The following is a 9831-nucleotide window of genomic DNA, read 5'->3' on the forward strand; positions in this document are numbered from 1 at the left end:
AACGTTGGACCGGATAGAACGAGGGGCTGAGAGATTCGTCGCACGGGGATGGCAGCGAGCGAGGGAGGTGGAAAAGGCAAAAGACGTTTAATGCCCGCCATCGATAATGTCGTCTGAGCCCGGGCACCAGGGAGTATGCAGTTAAGGAGAGAACGAGGTAGGAAGAGCCCGACTCGGCGAAGCGAGAGAGAAAAGGTGGGCCACGGAAGAAGCGACAAGTGAGTGACAAAGAGGAAACAGCGGGGAACAAGGGGGTGGATCGAATCGACGGAGAAAACGGAAGAGGCTAGACGGAGGGAGGCCGGAGTGAGGGGAAGCGGGAGTAGAATGACACGAACTAATAGCAGTCGAACGATTAAAACTAACGATCCCGTTGCGTCGACTAGTTCATCCCCGGGCTTGTTCCTCGACCAGGATTAACTGCCGGTTGACGAGCGATCCGGCCAAATGAAAATACGGCGCTCTGCCTTCCGGCCACCGCCTTCCATCTTCGTCCGCCACCTTAATTGACGTCTTGACCTCACTCTTTCTTCGCGAATCGATTATAGGATTGATCTATCTCCTCTGTGCAGTTGACACCTCGTTTCTAGAATATCAATTATAGAGCTCGCTAGAGCTCTGATTCTTATTCCCGAGTTCTTGACGTTTTAAAAGAACTCTGGCGATTAAATATAAAAAATATAAATTTGAAAAAATGCAGAAATTAATTTAATAAGAAAATTGTTCGTAACATTTTTGTATCAATTAAGGTGAATTTGTGTCGTAATACCTTTTAATAGAGCTTTTGAGGAGTTATTCAGAATTGTCAAGGAAACGTTAGATTTCGGAGGAAAAAAGTTTTAAGCGACTAGAACTTAGAGAATTTTTATCCAGAAAATCGCCGGAACTTTTTCACTTTTATCGCCAGGTGATTGTAGATTCTCGGAGTTTTTATGCGAACATTCCTTGCTTTTACTACTTACGACGGTCGTACACGTCCTTGGTTATACTACTGCGCGGACCGACTGACTTGAGAACGCTATTACTACTATAATATGAGATCAAATTGTTTTAAATGATTTCTACGACAATACTGATTTTACAAATATAAAATGATAAAATTGTATACCTGCATTCAAGAAGACTAAACAAAATTGAGATAAATATAATTTTAAGCCAACCCTGAGATTCGGACGAACATACTTTCGATACTTCAAAGATTTGAGCTCGCAAAAATTCTTTTCGCTTCGAGTAGTGCACGTGTTTGACCCGTGGCTACTTCTCAGGTCGATAAAGATAGCGAATCTATCGGTCATCTGTCGGGATGAGATTGCGCACTATATTAGCCTCGTACTGACTTTTCAAATCATACACCCTCTTTCGATCCTTTCCTTTTTCCTCCCTTCATGCCGAGGATGCTTTTGTTGGTGAAGTCGAGCGTAAGTTCGACGTGCTTTACGAAAATCGCAATATTATAGTACACAGTCAGCTTCCGTGATCTTTCTAATACCTTCTCTTTACTAAAATAAAAGTTTTCATTGAGAATAAAAAAAAAAGAGACATTGGAAGCGACATTAAACGTCAACTTTCTTGTTTGAAATTTTTTTCCTATGTGAAGTTTTTTTTTACGTAAAGGATTCTTACGTAGAAGGATCCGTCGAATCCGTCAATATAAAGATTTATGGAACGTTTGTGAGGATAGATGCTGGTAATTCAACGCGGAAGCGTATTTCGTCCGTCGGCGGCGCTATGAATGCACGTTTCCGGGACCAATTCCGTACAGCGATAGAAGTGCGCGAAATAGGTAATCCATCAGGAAACGACGTCTCGTAAGATTCCTATCCAGTACACATGTTGTACATCGCGCGCGTTCCTTGCGCTTTTCCTTTCGTCCTCTTTTCTGAAGGAAAAGGACGGAAAGAAAGGGAAAACAACGCGGCGGGGAAGGGAAACGGAGAGGATGTCGGGACAATATCTCGGAGTTCCCATCGTGACCAGCATTTTCGATTCCTCGCATAATTCATTTTTTTCCTTCCCGACGCCATCGCCGCCATCCCCGTCGACTCTTTCGTTATCGGCACTATTTTTTTTCCTGTCATAGCCTTCGAGGGCACGCTTCCACTGGTTTTCAAAGTATTGATCGATCGTATGTTTTGCGAACGAGACAGAAGCGTCTGATCGCCCTGGCCAATAAACGACAGATAATCGGCTAGCAATTTAAAGGAGGTTGCCTGTAAAAGACATCGCTAAATAGAAATTATAACACGTGCGTCAATCATCTTGCATAGAAAATAATTGCTTCGAGAACTAAATCACTTCATAACATATATATTTTATATATTTTTATATATTTTATATATTTTATAGTAATCTAATGCGCTAACAGTTTCTTTTTTTTATCTACTTTGTTTTTACTATGGTTTTTGCGTCCGTAAATTTAATCGACATTTAATGTAGAAAAAAATACGTAACGTCCTATGAGGAGGTACACGTATTCCTTTAATAAATTAAGAGTTTAAAATGATATAATACAGCGGTATTACAGTACCATGTTATTCAACTAAGTGCGCTTGCTAATTCATTACGTTGTTCGCGAAAAGCTCGTACAGCTAATAAAATCTCTCTCGGAAATTACGGTGAGCACCTTCCACAACGGGCATCCCCCTATTGCGTTCCTACTTCAAAGTTGATATGGTGACGTGTGTAGGTACGTGGCGCACGTATATGCGCGCACGTGTATGTGCGCGTCGGCGAATTCCAGGCCTCTGCCTCTGTAAAGTTGCCTAGAGAAGCACTTGAAGACGAAGAACGATCTCGACGAGACCCCGCGCATGCCATTTGCCATCCTGCGCGTTATCCACGTAATAGGGTTCGCACATGCGATCTTGTGTCACGAGATTCCACGGAGTTCGCAAGTTATGATGAGAATTGGAGAACCGCGCACGTCGTATCTTGATCGTAACAGTTATCCCATTCTCGCTCGTGATACAAAGTCATCGCAGGTTATACATAATTCGGTGTTATCCTAAGTATAATTTAATATCCCCTTTCGATATATCCGCGCATTCTTTATATAAATTGAAATCGTAAGTTATAGACACAATTTACATATGTAATTTATCACGATCTAAAGAATTTATACGTTTATAGAAAAAAAATAATTTTTTATAATATCTAATCGACAATTTTAATTTATTTTTTATATCTTTTCCTTATTGCGCTTCTCATATGACCTTAACTCATCTCTCTAACACTGGCGATAAATATTTCGAAATAATACACTTCGTTAATTTCATCGTGCATGGCCATTCTCCGTAGTTATCGAATATGTCTCTATCGCGAATTACTGCGAGAAACTCGATTTGAGTTTGCCGGATAAGGGAATGATTAAATACTACGGTAGCGTAACGTTGTAGAACCGTTTAACGCATATCTGCTCGTTTATGTAATCGTATCGTTTGCGCATACATCCGTATCGTGAATTACTACGTGGAACTCGATTCACGTTTACCGAATTAAGGGGTTATTAAATAGTATTACATCGATATATGACACGCTTTGTTTATTAACAATATTGTGAGACTGCCTCTATGCAGCCTCGTCCAAGATAATCGCGTGATACATGATCGTTACTGTTATCGGATGTTTTGGATGTGATAGATCCTCCCTTTGAATAATAATGGCACATGTGCTTGGGTAAAATCGATTTTGATGTGCAATTTGTATTCCAATAAACCATCAAATATTATCGCTAATTTCAATTTCGCTCTCGACCGTAACGATCGGGGAAAAAGGATATTCTACAGAATATAATGCGAAATTTTGAAAATGACTATGTTATTAAATGCTTGGACTAAAGAATAATCGAAGAGAACTCCTTTTAAAAAATATTGCAATTCAAAGGAGTACATTTAGAAAATTACACACGAATACGGGATTTCACGAGACAGCCTTTATTATACGTCGCAACGTGTTAATCGATTTGCCAATTAAGCGTACGCATAGGCTCCCCGTCCGAAGTTCAGTTTTAAGCGCAGAAGTTTTCAATTAACTCTTTCTCTCGTTTTCGCGAAACGCATTGTTCTTCGGAACTTTCTAAGGCCCATAATTCATGGCATCCAACAGAAGAGCTAGGACGGGATCTTTAGAAAACTCGCGTATTCTATTTCTGAAGTGCCCAGAAGGAACTTGACTGTCTGCGAGGGACACCGACGAGTGACGAGTGACGGTGGAAGGGGCGGGAACTGCGGGCAGTTGAGAGCGGACGATAGCGAAATGCCATTAATAATTATCGCGCTTAAACAAAGGATCGTGAAGTGGTTCGGTCGAACGACTTGCATAAAAGACTTGACAGGATCGGCCGCTCTCGTTGGCTCATGAATATTCTGTCCTTCATTGCGGAAGCTAAGGACGCGCGAGTGGTGTGCGAAATCATTTCGGGGTGGATTGATAATCCGACGTTAAAAGCGGCGAGATCGCGTCCTGGTGACGCGCGCGAGACAATATTATGACCCCAATCACGCTCTCTTTCTCTCGTTTTCTCTCTTTTTCTCTTTCTGGTAACCGCGACGGCGACGACGACGATGACGGCGACGATGACGACGGGATTTCACCCAGACAGGATTCCATGGCAGATAAGGCGCGCCTTGCTGATGCGAATCAAGATCTCTCTCTCTCTCTCTCTCCCCGAAGAACGGGGCACAAACACGGCTAAAAATAGCACGTACGTAAAATAATTCTCGAAAATGTCAGCGTAAAATTAAAAATACCATTATTGTCATAATGCCGCGACGGGGACCTGCGGTGCGGATATTTTATTATATTTATTTACGCTCCCCTATCTGTCGTCGCACGATAGCTCGCGCACAATCTCCGTACTGTATTTTTGTAAATATTGGATATAAATTTCGATACGTTATATAACAAAATTTATGCATTGCATAATAAAACATGCGTGTGCACGTTTAGATGTATCGGACATTTTTTTTTTCGACGAATCGTCATTATTGATTTAACGTACATTTGCACAAAATACTAGGTACGCTAAATAAATATACAGCAGTGTAATATTTATCGACATTAACGTGGCGTTAAATATTCAGGTGCACGATACATACGATCCACGGATCTCTACGACCTAATCACATTATACTGTCTAATCTCAAAGAAAAACAGTAAAATTAGAAGTTGCTACCGAGTTACGAGGAAACTCCAATAGTCGGGCATATTCGATAGCGAGACGCGGTAGTTCAATACCAACAGTATTAGCTCGATAGCGAAAGTTTGCCGATTTAACGCTGCTTCCTAAGGTCGATACACGTAAAAATCGCTACTTATAGTTTCGGTTTTGTCGACGCGTAGAGAACTAGCTTCTAACTTTGTTTCTTTAAAGCGATAAAGAAGCATAAAAACGATACCGTAGCACTCGTTCATATCTGACGTTACTTCGATATTATTATTTTGACGCTATAGAAATAATGCTGACTTCACGGTTTTATCTCTACGGCTATTTAATTATCAGGAGCTTTACGGTTTTTCTTGCGTTCCTTCGCTCTTTTACGCTCATCTACCCATATTTCTGACTCATAAAAGTTTGCTGTAGACGTGTAATAAATTCTTTTCTTTTTTACGATATGGGTTCAGCCTTTACGCGTCTTATCTCATTTATTTCGATAAATTTTATCGGTGTTGAGTACGATCCAACCGTGAACTATGATGTTATCGTCCCTTTTCGGTTAATTTTTATCGATTTTTACTTTTATCGATTATCAGAGATAACGGTAACGCTATTAACCGAACTTACATAAAATCCTGATCAAAAAATGCAGCGAGTAGAGAATAATTGTACATGTATCAATTAACGTTAATTAAGAAACATTAAACGATTTAATTTTTATCGGAATTAAATAAAATTTTTGTTTTTGTAATATACTTGCCACTCAATTAAATCTCAATTAAGCTATATTATCAAATGCAAAAGCATATTAAAATAAGTAACGAAAAAGGAATGTTGGAAAAAGGATGTTGGAATACTGACGGAATTATTAATAAATCACCGATCTAATTTGCAAGTATGTAATAATTCAGAAAATTAATAATATCATGTTTTAACTTTCGGAAAAAGAATAATTATATTAGTGTACATGTACAAATATCACGCACTATAAGCATTTGCCGTTTACATTTCATTTTTCAAACATGGAAATCCCCGCACGTAACGATAATATTAAAGCATTCCCGCGTCAGGTGTTTTGATGAAATTTTGTTGAAACGGCGCCGAAGGGGTGACTGGTGGATGGATTTGTGACGGATTTTCGTATATCTACTAAAACAGTGCTGGTCGCCGTCGCAAAAACGACACCGCGAGACGCAGCCGAGCATTCGGTCGTATATCTGTGACCGAGGCATAAAATTAATGCTCCTCGAAAGTTGGACGCGGCCAAGAGTGCGGCTTGTGACGTGACGCGAAGTTTTATCGCAAAATACGTAATGTGGAAATCCCGGTGCGGTTCGGCGGTGGCAGCGTCCGTGAATATTCTAATGTCATTAAACATTCATAAAGCTGCCGCGTAATGCCGCGTCCCCTTGTGCGAACTTTATATACTTTCGCAAATTTCCGATCTAATTTAATATTAAATATTTTTGCGCGACGGACGACGCGGTAAGAGCCCAAGATTCGCGCGCGACTACGGGTACACAGGGTACACTTCAAAAATCGCTTCAAATGGGTTTACCATGAAAGACAGTCGCGAAAAGCGAATTAATTTGTAATAAAACGTGCACTGAATCAAAACCGTGTTGCACGTGTTGGTGTTGCCCGAGGTTGAATCGCCCGCGCACAAAAGAAGGACTGCACTACACTCGATAAGTACTTCTTTTTTATATGTACCATTGTGTTGGAGTTTATAAGAAATTCAAGATAATAGCACATAAACTTTCGCGTGCCGCATGGTACACATGAAATTTGTGCATAATCCACAATTTTACTGTTAATTTCGTCGATTCAATCTTATAATGCATTTTATAAAAACGTATAAATTCAGAATCCAAGAGGCGTTTCCATTAGACTCCTTGAAATAATATATAAACGCGCTCTTATGTCATTAATACATAATCCAACGGTTCTTTTATGCGTGAACGACACGTCGCGCGTTTTCACATTTTTGCCACGCTCATACTTCGCGTACGCGCACGGTATATGCAAATTATTTACGTCAAACGCAACTCTCGTTATTTTCACTACTAGACGGCCGCGCAATATCTTTTAACTCGCGCCGACGAAGTTGCGGAAAAAGTCTGCGAGCCAGGCGAGGCAAGCATGCGGCGTGGCGCGGCGCATCGCGGCCATGCCATACGGTAGACAAGAGGATCGTACGTATATCCGACGTTATATATTCGCACCTCCGTGCGATTGCATTTCGTCGAAATTTTCCGTTCTCTCTCACCGTGAAACTGGCAGCGAAAAAAAAAACAACGATCCAGGCTACCGGCGCCGTCCGTATATCCGACACGCGAGTGTAAAATTAACGTGCCTCTCTCTCTCGAAAGTCGGTAGTTTTATAGTGGAATAAGCAATAGTCGAAACCCCTTCCTGCTACCCCCCCCCCACACCACCCGAATATCCGCATTTCGTTAAACATTCATGGCCTTTTAGTGTTTCCGAGTTATTGCTGCGTCAATAATTCCTGTTCTATCTTTCTATATCGCGTTTCTACGTGTATCGTGTTATTTGCTCGCGTAAACCGGATATCTAATCCAGAAACTTCCAATCTGAGTTAATGGTACTTTCAATAGTCTAGTCTGGATCCAATTCGGGTCGATGGTATCCTCGAACGTGCTTTCAACTCGAAATTCCAACTAAAAACCACGTAAAGTTGTGAAATTGAACTTAATATTCTTAATACTCGGTAGTCTTAATACTATATGGTCTTAATATGCTTTTAATTTGCTTTTTACATAAATAAATACGCGTAAAAATACACGATAGGAAGCGAATACCTGATTCTGACTGTTTTCGAAAAAGCAAGCGAGACGAAAGATTTTAACATCGAACGTCAGAACATTCGACGGTCCTTGTAACAGCTTGGGAAACTTGACAGGCCAGATATTCGTAAATTCTATCAGAATTGACACGGCAGCGTTCTGTGTCACGCGTAAACGTGATCATCGCTACCAGCACGCATTATGAGAGCGTGCATTGCCGCGTGTCGTATCACCGTCCCACAAATTTCGTCCACGTTTCATCTCCCCGCCCGCTCCGCTAGCTTCGTCGTTCTCATTTCATTTCGTTTCATCTCATCTCGTTTCGTTCTATCTCATCTCATTTCATTTCATTTCATTCTATACCGCGTGGCGGCCGTCCGCGTTACGATGCGCGAAAACGCGCCCGGTAAGCGACGTTTTCTCGTTCCCGTGTATTTTTTTCTTTTTCTTTGCCGGTGCTTTTTATTCAGCGGTTTGCTCGGCGGAGCGCGGAGCGGCGACAGAAGGAAGAGAAGGAGATGAGGTGTTAGGTTTTATTCCTGTCGTAAACAATATTTTTATTGCTGCCTCATCTGAGAAGCGTGGGGTGCGAAAGTGCAATTCCGGAGGATGTTTGTCGTTCCCGTGTACACCGTCGGTACGGCACGATCGAGCTGTTCCAAGGCATAACTCGTTTGTCTCCGAGAAGCTGATGTCTTAAACTTCGCGAAACAAAACAAGCCTATAATTTACATCATTTGGGTTCCAAACTTGCGTTTTAATTTCTTCAAATTTCGGATTAGGAAATATACAATTACAAAATAAGTCATAAAAATAATCAAGCAAGTACGAGTAATGATAAAATTCAATGTCGGCAGTTATAATTCTCTGAGTTTACAAAACATCTAAGAGATTTGAAATAATGACGCAGGAAAAAATATATATCATTTTTAATTGTTACAAGAGAATGAAATGTATATGCACTCATATAAATCCCAAAAGCACGAGAGAATAAAAACCGCTTACAAAGGGTAATAAAACTGAACAGAGTAATTGTGACATATTAATAAAAGCGCAACGGTACGTTAAAACAGGAATCGGGAAATTTAGTTTAATTGTGGTGAATATACGTAGAACGCATATTTAAAAAGTAATGTAAATTAAGTTATGAAATATCCGTTTGACTGCGTATTACTTTAAATCCATATATTCGTACATACTATTACTATTATATTACTTTAATTTCGATTTTTATTCAACATAGGTGCTTTTAATCAATTTTCGACAAGAGAGAAATCCGTCCACTTATTTTATACGGCCAATATTACAACCGATAATTTCCAATGTCGAAAATTCAAACAGGTGCGTTAAACGGACGATGTATCTGTCCAGAATGAGCGCGCTCGTATCTCGTTAAATACTCGAACTTTAATTCGGATTTGACTAACGGATAGGAAACCAGTTTATGGACATGCATGGATACGAGAGTTAACGGCGACGACTTCACGCACCGGGGCTAAAGCGCGTCAATCTCGAGAAAGTTTCGGGTCGTTACTGCTCGAAATTTCGCTCACGTATTCGCCAACTCTGGCTATCGAAAATCGAACACAATCAAACTACGACGCGCGTATAAATACCCGCGCGTACATACGTACGTACACGTGTGCACGTTGCGCGCCCCTCTATTGCTGTACGGCGATTAGTTTGATATATTCAAATTGTCACGCAAGTTACACCCAGCCTCGCGTTTATCTCTATGCCTTGCTCGTCCTCCCACGTTCCATCTTTCTCTTTGTCGTTCACAATCGATATTACCGACGCGAAGACACAATCACGGATTATCACAACCGACCGGCTCGTTTCAATTTTAATCATGTCACACGCCATACC

This window comes from Temnothorax curvispinosus, unplaced genomic scaffold (genome assembly GCF_003070985.1).
Source record: "Temnothorax curvispinosus isolate PA1 unplaced genomic scaffold, ASM307098v1 QBEX01011515.1, whole genome shotgun sequence".
Taxonomy (NCBI): Eukaryota; Metazoa; Arthropoda; class Insecta; order Hymenoptera; family Formicidae; genus Temnothorax; species Temnothorax curvispinosus.